Source organism: Zalophus californianus, chromosome 17 (assembly GCF_009762305.2).
Source record: "Zalophus californianus isolate mZalCal1 chromosome 17, mZalCal1.pri.v2, whole genome shotgun sequence".
Classification (NCBI taxonomy): domain Eukaryota; kingdom Metazoa; phylum Chordata; class Mammalia; order Carnivora; family Otariidae; genus Zalophus; species Zalophus californianus.
In genome coordinates this window covers 41879511-41901993 of record NC_045611.1, presented here as the reverse complement: position 1 = coordinate 41901993, position 22483 = coordinate 41879511, and the positions used below count along the sequence as shown (strand labels likewise).

The 22483-nt window shown below is 55.1% G+C and overlaps 1 protein-coding gene across 3 annotated transcripts in view; it reads left to right on the top strand.

Annotated features, from left to right (window-relative positions):
* PEPD (peptidase D) overlaps positions 1–22483 on the top strand; it is a 111714-nt gene that overhangs the window by 58233 nt on the left and 30998 nt on the right. The window lies entirely within an intron of this gene.

The window sequence follows — 22483 nt, the reverse complement described above, 5'->3', positions numbered from 1 at the left end:
GCTCTGTGGCTCACTCATTACACTTTTATAACGTGGCTACCACGGCTTTCGTCTGGAGAGCCCCTTCCCATTTTGACCCGTTCTCCATCCATGACGGTCTGCTCAGATGTGCTGTCTTGTGGATCCTGTAAAAACACGGGCTGCAGAGTCTATTCCTCCCATTTCCCACAGGGAGACTTGCTCTGGCTCCTTCTGCATGGCTGACTGGCCCCAGATGTGGGGTGCTGGTGAAATCGCTCAGGCCCAGAAGAAAGGGGGAGGAAAGTTTGGGTTGCCTGTGGATTCACTTTGCAAGGTGAGCCACCAGAGGAGCTGAGCAGGGGTGTAAGCCAAATCGGTGTGTGTGGCAGTACTGAGGCTTCTCTTGGTGGCAGTGGGAGACATCTTCCCTTCCCTTCCCATTGCCTGAGTTGGCTTTGGACACACCCCGTTAGCTGGCCTGCCTTCCCGCTAGGGCCCCTGTGAGACTTGCCTGACACTCCTATGGGCTTCCAGAAGCCTCTGTCAGGCTAGGGTCTTGGTGGGGGGACCCCTAGCACCCCCATTTCTCACTCCCGAGGAGGAATTTTTAGCAAGACAAAGGCCAGAGTTTGTAAACTGGTAGCCTCTGGTCTGGACCCCCCAGTACACAGGCAGCTTTCGTTTGGCTCACACAGTCAGGTTTTCTGGTTTGTTTTGGTTGTTTTGAGTCATTAATGAAAATCAGGAGACTTTTCTGGCTTTTCCTAGAAATTGAAATAGTTGGTAAGCTTGGGCTGGAATTCCCAGGGAGCAGCACTCCAGTGGGAACTGAGCAGCTGCGGGCACATGCCACAGGCCCCCCCCCTCCCCACTCCCTGTCTCCTCCCCCAGCACCAGGCGGCCCCTTTCCTCCGTCACCCCTCCATCACCTCCGTATTCATTGCTCTCAGGCTGCACCTGTTTTCAGAGTCGAGAAGGATTTCTTATACCAATGTCTTTATCAAATGAAGGAAAAATAAGATAGTCAAAGGCTCATGTATTTTAAGAAAAATGGGAGCACTATGGGGAAGAAGAAAGGCTGTTTCTCAGGTTTCGTGTGTAGATTTCTGGTCGGCCTCGCTGGTTTAGTTTACCTGCCAGGTGCCCCCAGGCTGCACCCCCATCGCAGAAGAGCCTTTCCCTTTTGCCTGCATCCCCTGAAGGAGCCCCGGGGCCGAAAGGAGGGGTGGGGGTGCGGCCTGGGGGCCAGGGTCCATCTGGGAGGGGAGGTGGTCCGGCTCAGTTCCAGCCGAGGTGACTGCTCCGAGTCCCACGCGCGTCCGGCACACAACTGTCCTGTAGAAGCCATTGTCCAGGTTTGGCGCCCAGAGCAGGCAGACAATTGTGATTTTGTGGCGAGGTTTGGTACCGGTCTTTAGAAAATTCTCATCCAGACCTATTACATGCTGGTGCAGAAAGATGCTCCCTTTGGGAGCAATTATTCTGGGCTGGGAGTTTTCCCCTCCTAACTCAGAATTCTGTAGATGTGGTGAAGGGTTTAATCCAGGAACTCAGAAAGCCCGTTTCTGTATCTGCCAGCAGGCATGTCTGCTCTTGAAACCTGGAGGTAGTTTGTGATGAAACCACAGAGAGGGGCTCTCTGCTTAGAGGCCCCAACCTCAGGCTCTGGGTGCTGGGCCCTCTGCGGAGTCAGGCCCGTGTCCCGCACAAGCCCCCCCTCTCCCCCAGCCCTGCACCGGGCCACCCTTAGTGTCTGGCATGCAGACTGGGTGGTGTGGGCAGTCAGTGCGAGCCTCTGGGCTTCATCCAGTGGCTGTCCAAGGGCATGCCACCTCCTCCCGCAGCTGTCCCAGAGTAGAGTGAGGTAAAGCACAGGGTCAGGGTGGCTGGTCAGATGGGCTGGGGCAGCGCGGCCCCGCTTAGCTGCCTCTCACCTGCAGCTCTCATGGATGTGGGACTCTCCGCATGCGGCTCTGGGGGTTCAGGAGACGCGAGGCTGTCTGCGAGCCAGGCTGCCCATGGCTGGTGGAGGTGACAGGCCTCAGGCCAGGGGGGTCTGGGCTAGCGTGTTGTCACTGCCGAGCCTCCCCGGTTCCTCCTGGGCCTCTGGCGCCACCATGCTCCGAGGCCTCCTCCTGTGCCTTGCTTCTCTGAGCAGAATGAGATGACAGCCACCGCCCTTGGGCAAGACCCTGGCCGCGTGGGCTGGCTTCTCCTGGCTCCGGCACCACTGCTCGCCCTCCCAGCCAGCTGTGCTCATGTTTATTCGGCCGTTCTGTTCCCTAGCCCCCTGCACTCCTGCGTGGGGCCTTCCCCTGGGGCCTTCCCCTGAGGCCTTCCCCTGAAGGGTGCCACACGCACCCGCCAGCTGGATGGATTACACTCGTGACAGCACTCAGGATGCCCTTGTTTGTGAGTAGCAGTTGCCGACCTTCTGTGTCTGGGCCTTGGTGGGGGCTCTTCCCACTTCATGCCCTGTAGGAACAGCACCGTGGGCTGCTCAGGCGGGTCTTCCAGGTGTTCTGGCAAGGGCCAGGTGCGCAGTAGGCAGCCCTCCAGCCAGGGGTGACTGGGGCTCCTTGGTGGAGAGCCCTGCCCGTCCAGCCCCCCACACAGCAGATGCCTGGTGGCTGTTAGGATCAGGGCCTGGCTGAACTTTGTTTTTGCAGTTTTACTTTGCCTTGCTGTTCACCCCAGCAGGAGAAGTGGGGTTTGACTGCTTTTCCTGGAGCCAGGCTGGTGGCATTAGAGATGGGCACCCTGGGTGGGGGAAGCGGATGTCAGCCGTGCCTTGCCGCCTTGGGTGATAAAGGAGCCATTTTGGGGGCAGGGGTTCCTTGGGAAAGTGGTACTAGCAGCAGGACTGGGAAAGAGGTTCCTCCTGGATGCAGAGTTTGGAAATGGGGCCGCTCCTTGCTCCTAGTAGCCTCAGCCAGCTGGCAAAGCCCTGGGGCACTTGGCGACATTCTACTCAGGGGTAGGAGGGGCTTGACCGAGGAATGGGCAGCTGGTGCTGGCTGAAGCTGGACAAGTGTCACTATCCCATGGATGAAAGGGCACAGGGGAGTGTCCTAGTGAGTCTGGGGCCTGGCTGCCAGTGTGACCCGTCCAGCACGAGTGTGGTTGGTGCCTTCCCCTCCGGCGTGGGGTTATTCAGAACTGGCTGTACACAGTCCATATATTTTCAGCATGAGCTGGAGTCTTTGAATCATTTATCTTGGCAGCTCTTCTTGAAACTGAAGAAAGGTAGAAATTCATCTAGGTGCTGAGAAAGGAGCCTGGAAGTAAAAAGTGTCTGGTGGCTGCCGTGATGGGTGGCATGCCTAGAGATAGTGCTGGTGGCTCAGAGATCAAACAGCTGAGAAATGGTTTCCCAGGAAGAACTCGGGGAATTCTAAGTAGGTAATGAGTAGTGACTTTCTTTTGATTTACGGTGAGACTTGGCAATCAATCCGTAATGCTTTGAAGAGGCAAGAAATGCATCTCCAAGAGGCTGCAGTCTGTTATGGCTCAGACTGGCAGCCTTCCTTGTGGGGCTGGGGAGCCAGAACCCCAGCCAGGGGTGGGCTGGCTGGGGGTCTGCTTCACTTTTCTGCCGCAAAGATCCTGGTCCCGCCTGGCCGGCCATGAAGCTGTGGCTGGTGCTGGCTTTAGGGAGGGGCTCCTCCGGCCTCTGTCCTGCTTCCTCCTCCGAGGTCTTGGCTTTGACCCTGGTGGGACTCTAGTTCAGCTTTCAGGTCATAGATGATTCAAACCCCGGTGGTTTGTGGCCACCGCCTCTCTCCCTTTGGGGACCTCTCTCATCCCTCTGGCCCAGAGGTGTCTAGTTTGCTGGGGCTGCCATAACAAAGTACCATAGATGGAGGGGCTCAAACAACAGAGATTTATTTTCTTGTAGTCCTGGAGGCTAGAAGTCCAAGATCAAGGTGTCAGCAGGTTTGATTTCTTCTGAGGCCTCTCTCCTTGGCTGCCTTCTGGTGTCCTCATGTGGCCTTCCCCCCCACAGGCACACATCCTCGTGCCTCTCTGTGTCTTAATTTGCTCTTCTTATAGGGACACCAGTCAGATTGGATGAGGTTCCCACTGAAGACCTCGGTTTAACTTAGTCACCTCTTTAAAGGCCCTGTCTCCCAATGTAGTCACATTCTGATGTACCGGGGTTAGGACTTGAACATATGAATTCTGAGGGGGGCCACAACTCAGCCGGTAACTGCCTTTGCTTCCGGGAGAAATCAGGCCTGGTTTCCTGGCTGCTGGCTCCCTAGGTGACTCAGCAGTGCCCACGTTTGGAAGGGCTAGGGCTGGCCCTAGGGGGCTGGCCAGGGTCACAGCTGACATTCCAGAGGGGAAGCCAGACAAGCAGGAGAATGACACGTGGTGATAAGTTGGAGTCCAGGAAAGAACGGGGAGCTGTCATGGCCCAGCGTGACCCTCGAGCTGGGGCTGAGGGCGGCAAGGAGCCAGCCGTCACTTGCCACGTGGTGAGAGGGCACAGCGGGTGAGGCCCAGCAGGTAAGAGAGGAGCTGGTGGCAGGGCCAGGTCTCAGTGAGAGGCCCCTCAGAGGTTTCTGTGACTGGGGAGGGAGCTGGGAGATGAGACCGTGGCTTTGGATGGTGAGTAGGCCGAGGTGACAGCAGGAGGGCAGCAGGGAGGCTGCTGTGGACCAGGCTGGGCGGCAGGGCCAGGGGAGGATGAGTTTGGAGCTGGAGCTGAGGACCCAGTGGTGGATCAGACGTTGGGGGCGGGGGTCGGGGAAGGATGGCAGTGAGCCCCACGTCTTGCTTGGCCACCTGGTGGTGTCGGGCCATGTGGGGCCGACTAAACTTTGCTCCTGCTGAGGTCCGTTGTCTGCTTTCTGTGCTGCCTCCTGCCTCCCAGTCAGTGTATTTCCTGCTGAAAATGGTAGAAGCTGTGCCCTCAGGCTGTGCTTTTATGAGGCCCATGAATTTGGACGGGACAGAGATCCCCAGGGCCCTGGCGCTGCACTTTGAGCCAGGGCCTGGCTGTATTTCATGCCCTAGCCTCCAGTGAGTGAGTGAGTGAGTGTGCGTGTGTGTGTGGGGGGGGGTTACACACAGGCCTGGCCCTCATAGGTCCTCTTGGGCCCTGGACACAGGCCTGGCCCTCATAGGTTGCCTTGGGCCCTGGGCAGGAGGCAAGTGGGTCTTACGACAACCCTGGGACAGGTCTTCCAGGGACAGGGTACAAATCTGAGGCTGCCATCCAGGTGGAGGAGTGGGGAGGACCCAGAGGCAATGGTTCTGGGGTCTTAGAAATGACACATTAGTGACACATGGGGACAGGAAGGTGGTGGTTTCCAGGAGGGGCAAGCGGGGAGTGAGAAGTGCTTGGGCCAGCACGTAAGACACGAAACCCATGAGGCCGGGGACAGTTCCCTGAGTCAGGCCACTCTTGCAGCAAGCATTTTGCTAGACATTGTCTTGAGCCCTGGGGACTCTACGTGCCAGGGTGGCTGTGCTCCCGTGGCGTGGAGTTCTAGGACAGAGTGGCCATGGTGGCAGCAGCAGCGCCATGGGCATTTCCCGAGGGCTAACCACACACCAGCCCAGTCTGGGCCCTTTGCTCTGCTGTGATCAAATGAGGGTATGGCCCATTTCGTCCTCATGGCCACCTTCTGAGTGTAGGGACTACTGTGTGGTCCCTTCCATAGGCCAGCAAAGTAAGGAACCAGGAGGCGGAAGTAACTTGACAAGGTCGTACCTTTGGCAGGTCAGGAGCTGGGATTCGAACCCTAGCAGTTACCACTGTACAGTGTGGGGTACCGGAAAGGCCCGGTGGTCCTGTGGGGAGTTCTGTTTTTTAAAGTCCCTATAAAAATTAAAAAGGACAAATACGTTGATGTCATGAATTATGACGACATATAAGCTAATGCCAAAATCGGGGCAGAATCTGGCCAACTGTGGGTAAGGAAGAAGTTTCGGTCCCCTGAAGTGGAAAGAGACCACCTAAGAAGGGGCAGGAGGCTCAACCCACCCCCTCCCCACCCCTCTGACCCCCAGGTCAGGGTCCACCTCAGCAAGAAAGCCCAGCAGCTGTGACCTGAGAGCCAGGGTGTGGCCTTCAGAGGTTGCTGCAGCCTCTAAAACTGTTCCCCTGGGGCCCTGCAGAGATAACAGGTCTGGAGCAAAGGGACAGACTGGGCACGGGGCAGAGGTGGGGTAGAGATGGGAGAGGGTGTGGAGGGGTGGGGAGAGGTCACCAGCAGGGATGGACGGTGCCCTAGGTGTCCCAGGAGCGCAGGCCCGGCAGGTTCCAGGCTGTAGTCAGGACCGACAGAGCCAGGCCTGCCCCAGGGCCGAGAGCAGCCTGGCACAGAGCAGGTGTTCCCGAGGAAGAGAAGGAACAGGGTTGGTTCCTTGGGTGGTGGGGAAGGACAGCTCCTCACTCAACCCTTGGAGGATTTGGGGTCCAAGGAGCATCCACCTGACTGGGGCCAAAGTCATGCATGTCAGAGCAGGGTCACGACCCACCCCCCACCTCAGCCTGGGCGGTGCGCCCTTCTGGGCGGCCTCCCTTCCTGTGGATGTGGTCACCGGCCCTGGTAAACCCGACAGCCCAGTGGTTATCAAGGAGTCAGATCCGCGCCCCTGCGAGGGTAGATAAGGGGCGTGTGTTGGTGTGCGATGTGGTGTGTGGCAATCCTTCACTGGTGGTCCCAGGTCCGGACCAAGGCCGGCCTTTCCAGAAAGCTGTTAAATGGCAGTGTTCTCGCAGGCAGACTTAGATGCCATCTCAGGAGGCCTGAGAGAGCCAGAGCTGATCTCTGTGGGCTTGATGGAATCTGCGTCAACCAAGCTCCCTGTCCCTGCAAGACCAGGAGTTTCCAAAATCATTTCCAGATGTAGTAGGTATGGCCGCAACTTGCTAGGAATTACAGTTGGCATCCCATTTCAGGGAGCTCTGATTTGACCATTTGCCCAGAGTACAGCAGAAGCGCGCTTGACCCTCCCACAGCTCTTGGCCAAGCGGGCCGACACCTGCCCGCCACGCACCGCCTGTCCTTGGCAGGCAGGCCACCTGTGGGCTGGTGACTATTGGCTCATTCCCAGCCTGCTTGTGCCAGTTCATTGGATTATAAACATTTATTGGGTAACCACAGGTGCCAGGCACTGGGTTCTAGAAGCAGGGAGACAGAACAGAGGAAAACCTGTGTGTGAAGCTCGAGAGGGGAGATAAGCAAAATAAGTAAGTAAAATGTGCAGCATTTTTGGTGGTAGCAAATACTAGGGGGGAAATAAAAACAGGAAAAGATAACAGAGTCCTGGGAGTGATTTGCCTTTATGAATATGGTGGCTTTGAAGGCCTGTCATAGAGGTTCAACGAGACCTGGGTGCTGGGGGCTGAGCCCTGGGGTGTCAGGAGAGGAACCGCAGAGAGGCCCGAATGGAAGAGAAGAGGGGCCGGGGGCTGGGGGTCAGGCAGGGGAGAGACTTGATCTGGTGGTAGTGAGAGCTGACTGCAGGGGGGGCCAGTGAGGAGGCCCTGAGGTGGGGGGACCACAGGTGACAGGGTGCTGGCCCTGAGTCAGAGTGTCAGAGGCGAGAAGCAGGCGCGTGCTGGGCATATTTTATGCCAGGCCTGGCCATCCCGGGAGCCCAGCAGTTATCAGGGATTCTGCTCCAGACCAGGTAGAGCCAGCAGCACTTGCTGGCTCATCAAGGGTGACTCCAGGGTTTTTGACTTGAGCTTCTGGAAGGATGGAGTTGCCACTAAGCGAGGTGGGGAAGACCGAAAGAGAGTCCAGACCCCTGTGCCTAGGGAAAATGAGGCAGCAGAGGGAAGAACAGAGGAGCAGGTGGGGCAAGGTCTGTTTCCAGCCAGGGTCACCCATCCAGTGACAGGGCCTACTGGATGTCATTTAGAGTTGTTATAAATGGACCATTGCTACGCTTGACGAAAAGTCAGCATAAAATCATTAAGGACATTTCTTGGAACCTCATCTTGAAAAGTTTGGCATCTGCTCCGGGGAGTTTATGGAAGGCATTCATCAAGGCCCGAGGGTGGCAGCACCTCAGAGAGCAGGATCTGATTTAGTCCCAGGCAGGCTGACATTCGGGGGCGCTGCTGGGCTCCGTGACCACAGACAGCTGAGGAGCCAGCTCTCTGGTAGGGTCCTGCCTGGACCAGGTCCCTTTTACCCTGGGCCTGTTCTTTGTAGAGAGCTCCCAGGAAGCTAAAACCAATGGCTTGGGTCCTCCAGCAGACCCAGCTGCTCAGGGAGGTTCAGTGGACATCTCACACAGGGGCCGGCCTACCCGTGTCTGGCCCCCGGGCCTTTGTGCTGACCCAGCTTTACTGAGGTTTGGCCCTTCCGGGAGCAGATTTAGAGGGTCTAGTGCTGCTCCCAATCCTGGCAGAGGTCATGGCCCCCAGCAGCTTGGGAGCCCAGCCCAGGGGAGATGGAGGGCCAGGAAGGGCCAGGAAGGGCAGGACCCGGGCATGGCCCAGATACTCTGGGGGCTATGGATGCATGTGAGACATGCCAGGCCATACCATGCTTTTTCCTCCTCAGGCCATGACCAGACTGGAGCAGCCCCTCAAACTGCCCCTCCAGGTCTCCTCCAAGAGCAGACACTTTTGCACTTCTGGGAGGAGAACCGTGCCACTGGCTTGTCCTGGAGAACAGATCCCTCAGATACCTTTTTGCTAGAAAGCGTTCTGCTTGTTTGCTGTGTTCCTGTTAAAGAATGGGGAGAGACCACCCCTCAGTCCCAAAGAGTTGCCATTATCTGAGGCTCCACAGTTCTCCTAGGAGAGCAACCAGTGCAGGAAGAACCCTGGGGTCGGGCTGTTGGAGTGGTCTTGCCCTTGCATGTTAGAGGCTGAAGGGCCCTGCAGGTTCCATTTTCTGACAACCAGAAAGTCAGGCCAGTCTGCCCCAGGAGAGGAAGCAGGCAGCTGTGTTGGTTGGGGCTCTGGGCTGGGGCAGGATTGTAAGATGGGCACCGTTTCTCCTGCCAAACACGCACGGCGTGGGCCTCTGGGACAACTCCCCAGGGCCAGGGAGCAGATGGGTCTGTTTACCCGTGCTCAGCTGAGTGTTCGTGCCCGAAACCCAGCGCCCAGGGGCTGCCCTCTGTGATCCCGGCCCAGTTCCCCGATACTTCCTGAAGTCTTGTTGGCCGGTGATGTCCTTGGTTGAGGCTTACATCTGGGCGGTGGTCCAACCAGTAGGCCTTGGAGGCTTACTTCCAGCTCTCCAGGAGGATCACCCACTGCATTAATGCACTTCCATCCTCGTATTTCATGGTGAGAGACCATCCTTCTTGCATCACTTTTCTCCGCCCCTTTCATTAGCTCAGCTGTGACTTGGTTGTTTGGGGGAGAGCCTGGGTATCAGACTCCTTGTGTTATCAAGGGTTTGGAACCCCACCTCTTCCAACCATGAGGCGACATGGCAGGAAGTGGCAAGGGGCACCCAGAAGACAGGCCCCTCTCCACATAGTCCACGTGCGTCCGGAAATCACTGTCCGAGATGTTTCTGATGCTACCACCCCCTTCACGTCTCCCCCTTGTGTCGCTGCCTGCTCACCTGTAGCGGGCAGTTTGGTTGGATTTATTCCGATGGGCTCTATGCACTTAGCAGTTGAGAAAGAGATTTGTCATGTTGCTATACAGCATCATACACTCCGTGACCTAAACGATTGTGACAACGAAGAGTTCAGCCACGGTGTAAAATTTCAGTGTTATTTATGACGCCGAGAGGTCCGGTGCCTGCAGTGTCTCCTTAATCCAGGCTAAATCTGGAGCCCTGTCTCCTGGGCCGGCCTGTGTGTCTCCAGTGGCTGTTAATAACTGCTCCTCCAGGCGCCCTGATTGCTGACAAAAAAAAAAAAAAAAATCCATCTGAAGCTTTTGCATCTCATGTGGCTGTTAAAAATTGACGTTTCTTTATTGATGTAACTGGTTCCTGCCAAATACTTGGGGACAAATAAAAGTGGCGGAACTTGGAGACAAGCAGAGAAGCATTTGTTCATGGAATTGCTGGCCAATTGATGTTGGTACTTAAACAAGTTATCATTTAAAGGGATCTTGAAAGAAAGTAGACTGTATTGAGAAGTTAATGTTTGGAGTAGCTTTGCCAGGAGGAGGCAACGCAGCTGTTCTGAGGGTAGGAGGTGGGAGAGTGCTTTCTCCCCCAGCCTCCCGGGGTTCATCCTGGGGTTCCCCCCGCTGCGCCGCTCACTTTGCTTTCCCTGCTGCTCCCCATGCTCCGGTTGCCTCCTCAGTCCTGGTTGCCATTCCTTTCACATGCCCTGCTTCTCTCTGCCTCGGGATTTTGCACTTGGCTCCGCCCTCTGCTGCAGACCCCCTCCTCCAGGGAGTCCTCCAGTGAGTCCCGTCCTTCTGGCTGTGCTCTCCCAGCACGTGGCTTCTGCCCCTTTCAGCTTCACTCAGGGAATATCTCTGTGGATTGAGGGCCTTAGTCTGCCTTGCTCACCCACCCTGCGATCATAGCACGTCATGGCTAGCGCATAGTAGGCGTGTGATGGTGTTGCCAGGCAGAGCCAAGGACCAAGCATGGAGAGCTGGGTGTGATGGATGGATCTCTCCAGACAGTTTCCCTTCCTGGGCCGCCCCCCGAGATGCAAGGGCTGGGGGCAGTCAGGCGCTCCTGGAAACGCTGGCCCAGTTCCAGCCTGTCACCCTGTGGAGTAATTACTTTAGACCAGCAACAAGGGTGGGAGACTAAGGAGGCAGTGTCATTGATTTTCCCATAAAGGCGCAATTTGTAGTAAGTGAGAGAGCCTTCTGCTAACACCTCAGCCATCTTCACGGACGGCCCCGGTGGGGAGAATGAGGAGGGTCTGCGGCAGCCGTCAGGGCCTCCCCGGGGGCGCTAGGCTCACGCCCCACAGCAGGGGCGGGGGGCTTCTCAGCCTTGGGCCCACTGGAGCCCCTGATTGTGCCCAGCTTGTCAAGCAGTAGCATCGTGCCCTGGGCCAGCAGGAGACACTGAAGAAGGCTCAGGCCAGCCTCTAAGCGAGGCACTAGGAGCCCTTCCCTCCCCTTCCCCCACAGTGACCCCTCATTCTGCCCTGCTCCTTCTCCCCCACCTGCCCTAGGCCAGAGAAGCACCCTGACACCAAGCTGGGGCCGGGAAGTCAGGGGGAGGTCTGGGCTGGTTTAACCTCAGGCTCTTCCTTTCCTCCCCCAGGTCCATCTGCCTTTCTTCTTCCTCAGTGTTTTGGGAAGGCCAGCCCCTTTCTCCACACCTGCTCCCCTCCTCTCATGTTTGCTGAAGGAATAGTCAGTGCCAGGCACCAGACAGGCAGAGGACCTGCTGAGAGCCTGGAGGGGATGACCTGGCCTCAAACTAGCACCAGCACCTCTGTGTGGGGCTGGTGTCAGAGCCCAAGTGGGGGCCACCATGGGAATGTGGTATGAGGGGCCCAAGGCAGTCCTTTGCTTACAGCCCTCGGAGATGCTGACCCCCAGGATGCTGGATCAGCACTTACGTGACAACGTCCAGGCAAAGTGTGGGCCGCATTCCCATTTCACGGGGGAGGAAGCTGAGGCCGGATAGGCAGGCTCAGGAGCCAGGAACTCTTAACCACCAGGGCGCGCTGTGCCCATAGCGCCCGGAGCTAAAGAAGGGGGTGGGTTCTGGGGGGCCTTTGTTCTCCAGCCAGACCCCAGGCCCCAGTTGTTCTTTGTTCTGGACTATGGCCAGATGGGGGATCGGTGCCCCTGCCTCCAGACCACCTGTCTGTTCTGAGGGGCTTGGGCAGCAGGAAGTGACAAGGGAGGGTGACCTGGTGAGTCATCCGGCCTAGGGCCGCAGCTTAGCTTCCAAATTCTGTTTTCCATCACATTAATTGCATTTATTATTCATAAACTTCTAAAACTGGCTTCTGGGGCCTCAATTTTCCGAGCCCCCTGGGCTGTCACAGCTGAGGCTCCTCTATGTCGGGCTCACCAGGGGTCCCCTATGGCTTTGAGTCGGGATCAGACGCTGGCTTAGCCAGAGGGCCCTTTGAATTTGGAAATGAAAACAAAGGATCCTCAGCTTGGTGGCTTTACTGGGACAGTCCTGGGAGGCTGGGCCTTCCCTCTCCTCTGCCTGGAAGTGCCAGATGGACTAGGAAGCTATACCCTCAACTGCCCGCACTTGGCTGCCCCAAGTGCCAGGCGCCTGTCCCTCATGGTGCAGCGGGCCTGTGCCCTGGAGCTCTTTTCCGTGGGACCTGGTGTTTATCTTGGCCCCTTCTCTGTGCTGTCCTCAAATGTCTGTTTGTGCAGCCCCCCACCCCCGGGCCCCATCTCGGTCCTTCACTGCAAGCAGGGAGGACAGGCCCAAGGAGGACTGGCTGGACTTCCTCCTGCCCTTCCTGGCTCCTTCCCAACCCCGTTCCTGAGGCCCAGCCCGGGAACTCTCTCAAAGGGCAGGACCTTGCCCAGCCACTTCTGGGTGCCCCCAGCTCGCAGCTTTCTTCCCTGGTTGAGCTGGTTTGTGTTTTTCACTCCCTCTTCCTCATTCCTGACCAAGTTTTTATTGCTGCTGAGGTGTCTACTTGCAGAAAGACAGGTATCTCTGAGGGGGTGTCCGAAGCCATCTGTAGCTCTCTGTGTCTTCGAGATGTGTGATCCTGCTCTGGGGCCGAGGCAGGGCCGCCTGTGCTGTGGTCCCACAGGGAAAGTTCTGACTTTAGGACAAGGCTGTTTCTGCCACGGCAGCTCCCACGCCTGGCCAGGCACTCCGATGCCTCACACTCAGGTTCACGCCTCTGTGTCCTAAAGGCATGGGCTTGAAACTCTCTTCCCTGGTAGGCCAAAAAATAGCAAACGTAAAAAACAGAGACGCTGGAACAATCACCGGAAGACAACTGGGCTGAGCACTCTGTACCTGGCGACACAGCAGACACAGCAGAAGACGTGCGCCAGAACATTCTGTACATGGCTGGGAGTACTCTGAAGCTGGGGGAGCCCAAAGCCCCCCTGTAGAGAGGGATAAACGGACAGGTACCAGGCGGGCAGCGCCAGGAGGAAGAAGCCGGACTCCAGGGCCTGTGCTGTCTCATCCCACTTCCACGAAGCTCTCCAACAGGCAGAACCATGGTGATGGGGTAGCAGAGTGGAGGGGAGAGACAGGCATGGCATCTGCCAGACTGGAAAAGTTCTGGATCTGGATCGCAGGGATCCGGTCGTGAAACGTCATCAGTCTGGACACCTGAGATGTATGTCCTTTACCATATGTGTTACAGTTCAACCAATAGGCTTACCCAAAAAACAAAAAGCAAAAAGCAAACATACAAAGCAGAGCTATTACAGTGGCAGTCTGGGCAGGAAGGCTGCTGTCGCTGTCTCTTAGCGCGAGTGGTCCTCGACCTTTCCAAATGTCTAGGCCTCTGGAGAGCCACAGGCTGACGCGGTAAAATGACCATTTGGGCCTGGGCTGTCTGTTAAGGCCGGGACCTGAATATCGAGTCTATTAGAAGCAATTTATAAAAGGGACCGCATTTCTTAACGTTTCTCATTTGGCGGGAAGGTTTTTAAATACGGGGCATTAGTTAATAAAAAGTCCCTAGAAGCCTATTGTAATATATTACCTAATTCCTCGCAGTTTGTAGTCAGTGAAATAGGTAAAAAGAGAATGTAGAATTAATCTATAGTTATTATTGAAATCACCTTATAAATGAGTTAAGCCCCCCGGAGGTACAGAATGGGCATCATTATTCTAAGACAGTCTCAAGGGCCTTGGTGTGCCCTGTGTTTGTTCAGTGGGAATGCCCCCTTAGTAGGGAGAGGAGAGCTCTAGCTCTGTAGTTTAAGGATAAAACACCTGCTCACACTCAGAGAGGTGAGAACTAGCAACCAGACTACAAAAATTTCATGAAGAACTCTCCTTCCCTAGTTATTGAAGTTTCCGGGCTCTCTGGCACTTTGAGGCATCACTGAGCTCGTTCTCTGCCCGAGGCGAAGAAGGCTAGGAAAGGCAGCCAATTCTCATGGGTTAGAAGTGTTTGTGTAGCTCCCGGGCCCCCGGGGACCCCCCAGTAGTCCCAGAACGAGGTGGGTAGAAACAATTCCCTTCAAGTGCACTGCAGGGGCTGGGCGACTGACACGGTGCACCCAGCACAGCTGCAGGCCAGTACAGGGGCGGGGAGCTGGGGGTGGGGGGAGGGGAGGTGCCTCTGGAAGATGTGCACTTGGGCCACAGTCTCCAGGCTCCTTGTGCAGGGAGCCCCGGTGGCAGAGAGTTTCACTGGGGGATCCAGACGCTACGAATGGTAGGCCCCTCCGATCGCAGCTGAATCCGAGTTCTTTCTGGGGCATTTGGCAAATGTCATGTTGTATACATTCTAGGCGATTTGCCCCGTACAGATTTGTAGAATCTGTTTACAGTGGCAGTCTCGCTTCTGCGGAGCAGCACCGCCCCCCTGGGCAGAGACGCTTCCTTCTGTTCCCAGGGGAGACAGAGAGCCCCAGAGGCGGAGCTGCTCCTTAATTCCGTCCGTCCTTGCAAGCTGCCTGTTTGGCCCCATCCTGGCCCTTGCTGCCTCCACTCCAGTGGGATCCCAAGCCACCCGTGTTTCCCCAAGGGGCGGGCGGCCTGCTGAGGACAGCGTTGATGGTGTGGGCAGCCGGAGGAAGCAGGCAGGGCTGTCCTCCAAGCGGGCTCTGACACCCCCAGTCCCACTGCAGGAGGCCTATCTCTTTGTGTAGACGGGGGGTTTCGCCACAGAATCTGACTCCAGAGAAGGAAGTTAAGTGGGCTCTTGAAGCAGGGCTGAGCGGACATTCTCGGGGCTTGGATTCTCCACACCCCGTACCAAAGAGCCTTGCCTACTGAGTTTCTGAATTGCGGTCCCACAAGCTGGGCTAAAGCTTTCACAAGCTGTGCGGGCGGCAGGCGGTGTGCACTTGCGACCCCGTGTGGCGGCTTCAAGGAGTCCCGGATCCTGGCTGTGTGGGTTGTGTCCACTGGGCCCAGCACATTCTAAGAGGCCTGGGGAGGGCGAGGGGCAGTGGGGCAGCCGGTCTTTAACAAGGAGCTTTCATTTCTTCCAAAAAATATTTTCAAAATGAAACTTTTTTTCTGATAAAAAGATATTACATGTTCCAATAGGAAATTCAGGCAGTACAGAACATTATAATAAGGTATGAAAAATCTCCCTTGATATAGAGGTTCGCTAACCCCTGTGGCTTTAGCAAACATGCTTCTGGGTCTCTCCAGGGGCACAGATGGACAGACTTTGATCTGCTGGGATCACACTGTTCCTCCCCCTGCGTCAAGTGGATATTTCTTCCGTCTCTGAGCTAGGGCACACTGCACCTGTGGGGCCCCGCCATAATCTGCTCAACCAGTCCTCTGCCAGGAATGGCCCGGTGGCTTTGGACTTCCCGGTGTGAACAACAATGCAGTGATTAACCTTATCTATCCATCTCTCTCTCGAGTGTTTAACTGGTCATCTCTTTGGGGTAAATTCCTGCAAATGGAACTGCTGGGGGGAATTTTGATGCACAAAGCCACTCTGTCCTCTAGAACTTATTCTCCCTCATAGCTGCCCGTGGCATTATTGTCCGGTGAGCACATACCATGTGCTTCCTAGAAATTTTCCCACTTAATACCATGGGGTGTGAGGAGTGGCATCCTCTGCACTTTATAGGACACACAAGGGCTTTAAGAAACTGGCCCACGATCCCACAGCAGACAGATGGGTCTTGGAGGAGCCAGGCAGCCTCCAGAACCCGTGCTCTCTGCCACTGAGCTGGGTGTGCACACACGTACACACATACACACGTACACACACACACACACACACACACACACACCTGTGATTGCCTGTCCCCTCGGGCCCCAGAGTTAACTGTGTTGCTCTTATTATTTTTCATCTCTACCAGCTGATAAGGGAAAAGTAATAGTCACCTTTATTTGCGCTTCTTTGATTACTGGCAAGGTTCATCTTCTCTTGCAAGTGCTTTCTCTGTCTTTGTGGCTTGTGTGTCCTTGGCACAAGTTACTGTTGGGACATTTGTGGTCAACTTAGTGATATCTAAGAGCACTTCATTCTAGGACTCTTCATGTTACCGTTCTATTTGTCAAAATATTTTTTCCCAGTTTGGTGCACTGTTTAAATGTAAATTGTCAAATTGATCTTTTCCTGTATAGTTCATGCCTTTTGCATCTTCACATAGACCTCAATACAATTCAGCTGCTTGCATCTGTCTTCTATCTTTATGGTTTTACGATTTTCTTTAAAAACTTTTCTGTGCAGTTACGAAATATTTCCACACTGGTATGTACGGTGTGACAAATCCATGTTATCCACATGGTTTTGTTTTTTACAAACCGTTTGGTCTACCTGAAATGCATTTAAGAGTGATGGGTTAACAAGGATGCTGGCATTTTTGCCCCCTCACGAAATGACACGTCAGCCCACCATCTTTGAAATAATGTCTTTACCTCCCTGACCGAAAATTCCTTTACCATAGTCTAAATTCCTACGTGTGTTAGCATAGGAAAGCCTTTGCTGCACTAACAACAAAAATGCAAGTCTCAGTGGCTGAGCACAGGGAAGGTTTATCTCTGGCTCACATCGCAGTGTGAGGCGAGCCCTGTGGCTGTCCTCCACCAGTGTCCGAGCTACTTCTGTCGCCCAAGTCCGTTGCTCCTGTTGAGACGGGAGAGAGAAAGCATGGCGAGCTTATGCCCACTCTTAAAAGCCTTGCCTGAAGGCATGCCACGTCACTTCCGCTCATGCCCCGTTTGGCAAGAGCCAGTCCCGCGGTCCCATTGACTACAGGGGGACAGGTGAGCCCGCGGCCAGGTCTCCGCCCAGGCGCCCCCGGAGCAGCTGGGGTTTAAGGCCGCGTGTGTGCGTGCACGTGCGCATGTGCGAGTGTTCTGTTTGGCGCATTGGGCGTGTTCCAGCCAGCCGTCCCTGCCACCTGTTACCCTTTCCTCAGATGTTTACTGAGGACCTACTGCGTGCTCATCCCTGTACCCAGCCTTGGGTATAGGGTGCCTCGGGCCTTTGTCTACGACTTTCGACTTCTCTTCGAGACCGGTAGGGAAAAGGTGCACAGCCATGTGCAAGAGTGAAAGCCATGAAGGGCCTGTGTGTGTGTAAGGGGGAAGGGGAAAGGAGAGAGGAGAGGGCTCACCTTAGGAGGGCTTTTGATAGTGAGAGAGGGGAGAGGCCACCGACAGCCTCCTCCAGCCACCACCTCTGGGGCGGGTAGGTGGGTCCGGGGAGGGGGCTGGTTAAAGGCTAGCAGGGCAGCCAGGTGGACTCGAGGGAGCAGGGCGGAGGGGCTGTAGCAGTCCTGGTGCTAAGGGAGCCCATGGGTGCTGGCGGCAGGGACGGGGCTGGGGTTGGGGGCAGAGGCCGAAACAGAGTGCTCCGGGCACGCCGGGCAGTATGGGCGCTCCCTGGAGAGGCCAACAGGGCAGACGGAGCAGCGCCGCTTCACAGCCTGACTCCCTCTGCCCCCTCCTCCAGGTTCTCCTGGCATCTCGTAAGCTTGCTGAAGTTGGGTGGGTGATTTGGTTGCTTGTGTGCGTCCCCCTGGTAAGACGCTTCCCAGTGTGTGCAGGGAGGGGATGGAGAAGCCACGAGACTTTCCTGGCCTCGTGGCTGGACAGGAGGAGGGGAAATGCAGACCCTCATCACATCGCTGGTGCTTCGGCCTCGGAGCATGACTCTTCCAGGCCAGGAGTCAGGAGAGCACCTCTGGACCAGGCAGTTCACCAGAAATGGATAGCCATCTGCCGGGAGGAGGGCAAGGAGTTCCAGAGCACCTTCATGATACAACCCTCTGAAACGGGGCTTCGCACACGGAACAGTTCCTGCTGGTCATCTGCTGGCTTTGGTTAGCAGTATTCGTACCAGGAAGAAAGAATATTTAACTTTGCATCAATAGGCAAAGAATAATTAAAATGTAATTAAAAGCATGACTTTTAATTATTGGCTTTATATAATGTGTATTTGAGAACAAGACATCTGTTAAAGCTTTCCTTTGAATCTATCCAGAAATCAAGAGAGGGTAGCATTTTAATTAAAAATGGATTATTTCAAAAACCTTTTAATCACCCTGTCATCATAGGACTTAGACCTTTTTAATTAGCTATTGATAAATAGGCTTAAGTTACCAAAATTTTTAATTCATGGAGGTTGGAGGAGTACTTTTAGGAACCCACGCTGCACCTTTGGGAAGTCAGCAGGGGAAAGGCTCAGAGTATGAGAGTGAGTTCTTAAATTGCCTCACCTGTTCCTGCGGACCCAGAGTGGACATCCTGCAACATGTTGGGGACAGGTGGGGAGCACCCATGACTGTCCCCCCACCACCCAGCCACCTCATACCCGTGTGGCGCGAGCTGGTGCTGAGGCCCTGGGGTCCTGGAGAGTAGAGCCCGCTGCCCCGTGGTCACCCCACCTGGCTCCATGCTTGGAGAATGCCCCCCACTGGCAGCGTCTCCTCTTTTCAGGGCTGATCTTTCTATAGGGCAGGTGTGGGTGCTCTCCCATTCATCACCTTAAGTGGATAAAGACTTCCAGAGTGATAAATAGCATTGCTTTTGCTCCTTCAGCCAGGTGTGTCTAAAATAACGTTTGGAATTGTGAGCGGGGACGCGAAGGCTCGTTAGGAGAGGGTCTTTGGCAGCCCACGCTAAGTAGCCAGGGTGCTGCCGTGGAATGCAAGCACTTGCAGGGCGGAGAGGGCTGTTGCCACCAAGGGCCCGCCCAGGCCTGCCGGACGGTGTCTGGGCCTCTTTCCATTGACAGTCTGCCTTTGACCTGGGCTTTGTGGCTCCCCAGAGCTTGGGAGAATGTTCTCAAAGAGGACATCTTGTGTCTTAGGTACCTGGGGTAGCGCTCACCTGGTGAGGTGGCCATCGTTCTCACTTCTTGTAGGTGGCCGGGATCCCGGGCTACAGCGACACAGCTCTCCTGGGTCCTCCAGCCGAGAGGTGGCCCCAGGCACCCTGACCCCCCAGGGGACCGGTTCCCTGTATTTCGTGCCCTGTGCCTGGAATACCTAGAATGGTTTGTGCGCGTCTGGGCCTGGCTGGTGTCAGAGCCTTGAGCGGAGGGCCGTTGGGAGAGAAAATGTGGACGTGGGGCCCAGAAGGTGACTGAGTCAGAAGAGGAGAGCCCCAGACGGCTGGCCAGAGCTGGAGCTGGGTTGCGGAGAGCCAGCTGATGCTTCGGATCGCCACTTTAGAGAGGCATTGATATAAAACGGTGCTTTCCAGAGAAAATTCTATCCAAAACGGCAAATTTGTGAAGTACTTTTAAGATTATGAGGCTGAGAAAGAAATTTGATGTTTGGAAATAAGGTAGCACTGGGCTCTGTAGAAACAAAGACAGACCCACTGGAGGGATTTAAAAAGCATAGCCTTCTCTTCCTGTAGAAGGGATGATGAGGGGGTCCTGTTCTGGCCACGCCGAGTGGGATCCAGGACCCTCATGCTCTGCAGGATTGGTGTTTAGGAAGCACCTTCGTGGTGAAGGATTCCAAGTTTTGCTTCTTCCACGGGTGGTGGGAGGAATTTGTGGAGTGGGGCCTCGTGGCAGGTGGTACCTCGAAGGACACCGCAGGCGGAGCGGGGTGGCCACTGGGCACCCGAGGTACTTGGGCACCCGTGGACCCACGTGGGCATTTGGGAGAGTCCTTGCCCTGAACAGGCTCCGTCTAATGACCTGGCTTTATGATGAGCTATTAAATAAAGGAAGACAGAAACGTTGCCAAGTCAGGCTCCAGCCAGGATTCAGGCCAAAGGGAAGCGCTTCCCTGACTTCACTCGGTGGCAGAGCCGAGCAGCGTGGTAAGAACTTGGCATCTGCTTGTCCCAGACCCTTAGCCAGATTTGCTGGCGGTGGCATCGTCCCCTGAGACCCCCTCAGCATTCCGGGTGCTAAGGACAGAGGGCCCCGTTTGGCATTTGCCCTGAGGGTCCACACTGGCTGGGTGTCTGAGGCCGCTGAGCCAGGGACAGGAGCAAGGGGGAGTATAGGAAAGAATCTGGGTTCTTTTGAGTCCCTCCCACCAGCTGTTTTCCGAAGACAGTCAAGTGCTCAGGGAGCTTCCGGACCAAGGTACTCCCACAACTAAAATCAGGTTTTTCTTCAGAGAAGCCTTACATCAGGATCATCTAGCATCAGTCAGGTAACACCCTCACACTGTCTGCCAAATTCTTATCCCACTTGTAGTATTATTTGCTTATTAGTTTCTTTACTTTTTTTTCCTTTAAGTGTCCTTTAAAAGAAAGCTTTATATCCCTGTCATGAGTGAAACTCAGTATAATTTACCATAAGTGGAATGGAACACTTAAAAAGAAATAGGTAGTGCCTAGAACACGTGTATCAGTGTGTCCCTTAATGTCATCTCATGGACTTCTGTCATGCTTTGGGAAATGCTAGCTATTGCTCTTCCAGAAGGCTCCCCGCATACCGGCGTCCTTCCCCTGCACCTTCCTGGGGAGGGGAGGAAGGGGTGCAGGCATCCTTGAGAGGGAAAGTAGCCTCTGGATTGTGTCAAATGAGAATTATCTCCCTCCATCCCTTCCTGGTCATACATTGATCCTCCATGGATGATTCCTAGGATGGCCTGGTGCGTTTTTTAAAGGCGGGGGGATGGTTTTGGTTTGGGGCCAAAAAGGCTATTATTGCCGACGTCAGCCAGGGCTGGTGAGATTGGGTCAGATGTGAGCAGATGTTGATCCCAGATGAAGGCACATTGTTGGCAGTGGCTGTGTTTACACAGCTCTCCCTGGGCCTCCCAAAGCTGGGGCCCTCTCACTTGTTCAAGAGCATCAGCCCCAAAGGGGTCTGGATTCACACACCTAGAATTTTCCACTTAAGCTGCATGCTGCAGGCTCCAGGTTTTGTCTTCCTGTATATCATCACCATTCCGGAAGGGCACGGGTCAGTCCTCCCCTTGTCGTCGGCAGCACCTCCCCCACTGCCCTGCCATTCTTTTAGGAAATCAGCAAAGAAGGTCCTGCAGAGGGTCAGAATGGGCCAGCTGCTTGCTACCTAGATGATAGTCGAAACCACTAGTTAGTGTCCTTCATATATAAATCCCTTAAGGATCAATAGGAGAAAGATGAACATTCATTTTTCTAAAAAAAGAAACAGGCCACTCAGAAAGGAAGAACTGTGAGGACGTAAACATGTAAACTTGCCAGTTAATCGATGAAACGAAGTACTTTTTGGTTTTGCCTGCCAGATTCGCAGTTGAGTGGGCAGGCAGGCCCCATGGTACGCCGCTCAAAACCCTGAAAATCCTTATGAACGTTTTTGGGGTCTGTTGGGCAGAACGGGCCCGGAGACTGAAAATGTGCCCATGTAATTCTCCTTCTAGGAATTTAGGCATATGGCCACGGGTGTCCATCGTGAGATGGAGGTGGAGGCAGCCTAGCTATCCAACAGCGTGAAGTTGGGGGAGTAAATTATAGGCTGTGGTACTGCCCACGCAACCACTCAACAGACATGTGCGGAGAGGTGTTGGTGGGCCAGGCACTATTCTGGGCTCTGGGGACACTTGAGCGAGCAAAATAGACAAAACCCCACCTAATGGAGGTGAGAAAGGACAAGTGGATGGATGGATGGATGGATGGATGGATGAAAGTCATGGTGAGGACTAGAGGGGAGGGAGTACTTTATCCAAGGAGCTGGGGACAGGTGTCCCTGAGAAGGGGACATTGGAGGAGAGTCCTGAAGGAGAAAGCAAGCTATGGATGTCTGGGACGGACATTCCAGGAGGAGAGAATGGGGCTCCTCTGGTGGCTGTGCGGTGGGAGCTTGCCCGGCAGCCCCAGGAGCAGCAGGGAGGCAGATGGAGAAGATTAGAGGGGACAGGGAAATGAAGCCAGGATGCTGTGTGCTCCTACTTAGATCATCAAAGGAGCCCTCTGTAGGGGACAAGGGCTGAAGCAGGGAGACCAGCTACTCCACTGTGTCCATCGACCTGCAAGAGAAGAAGGTGGCCTGCACCAGCGTTAGGGGGGAGAAGTAGTCAGATTCTGGACAGAGTGCCCCCCAAAAATATAGACATGTATTTATGGACAAGGGAACATGATGTTGCTTTAGCAAGAGAAATGTCTCAGGACTGGAGGTGGGGGGGCCTTTTGAGCTCAGTGGGGCCCCATGCACAGGCGTGAAGTAGGAGTTATGAGCCAATGAATAAATTGATACAGCCGCCTACAAAGCCTGGCGTTAGTTACCTGCTAAAGCCGAACGGATACAAAATCCAGTGATACAGCATTTCCAGGCCCAGAGTATGCTCAGTGGAGGTGCGTGCACACTGCCGCAGAAGACCGGACGAGCGTGTCCACAGCTGCCCTGTTCGTGATAGCCACAGTCTGGAAACCGCCAGAATGTTCGGCAGTAGGAGAACGGAGCCAGTGGAACGCTACCAACAGAAGGAGCAGCGCCAGCTACTCACCACCTGGGCGGGTCTTGCGGGCATCAATGGGAGCGGCAGAAGAAGCCCCACAAAGAGGGCCTGTTGTTTGATTCCCTTTACGCAAAGGTCACAAGGAGGCAGAAG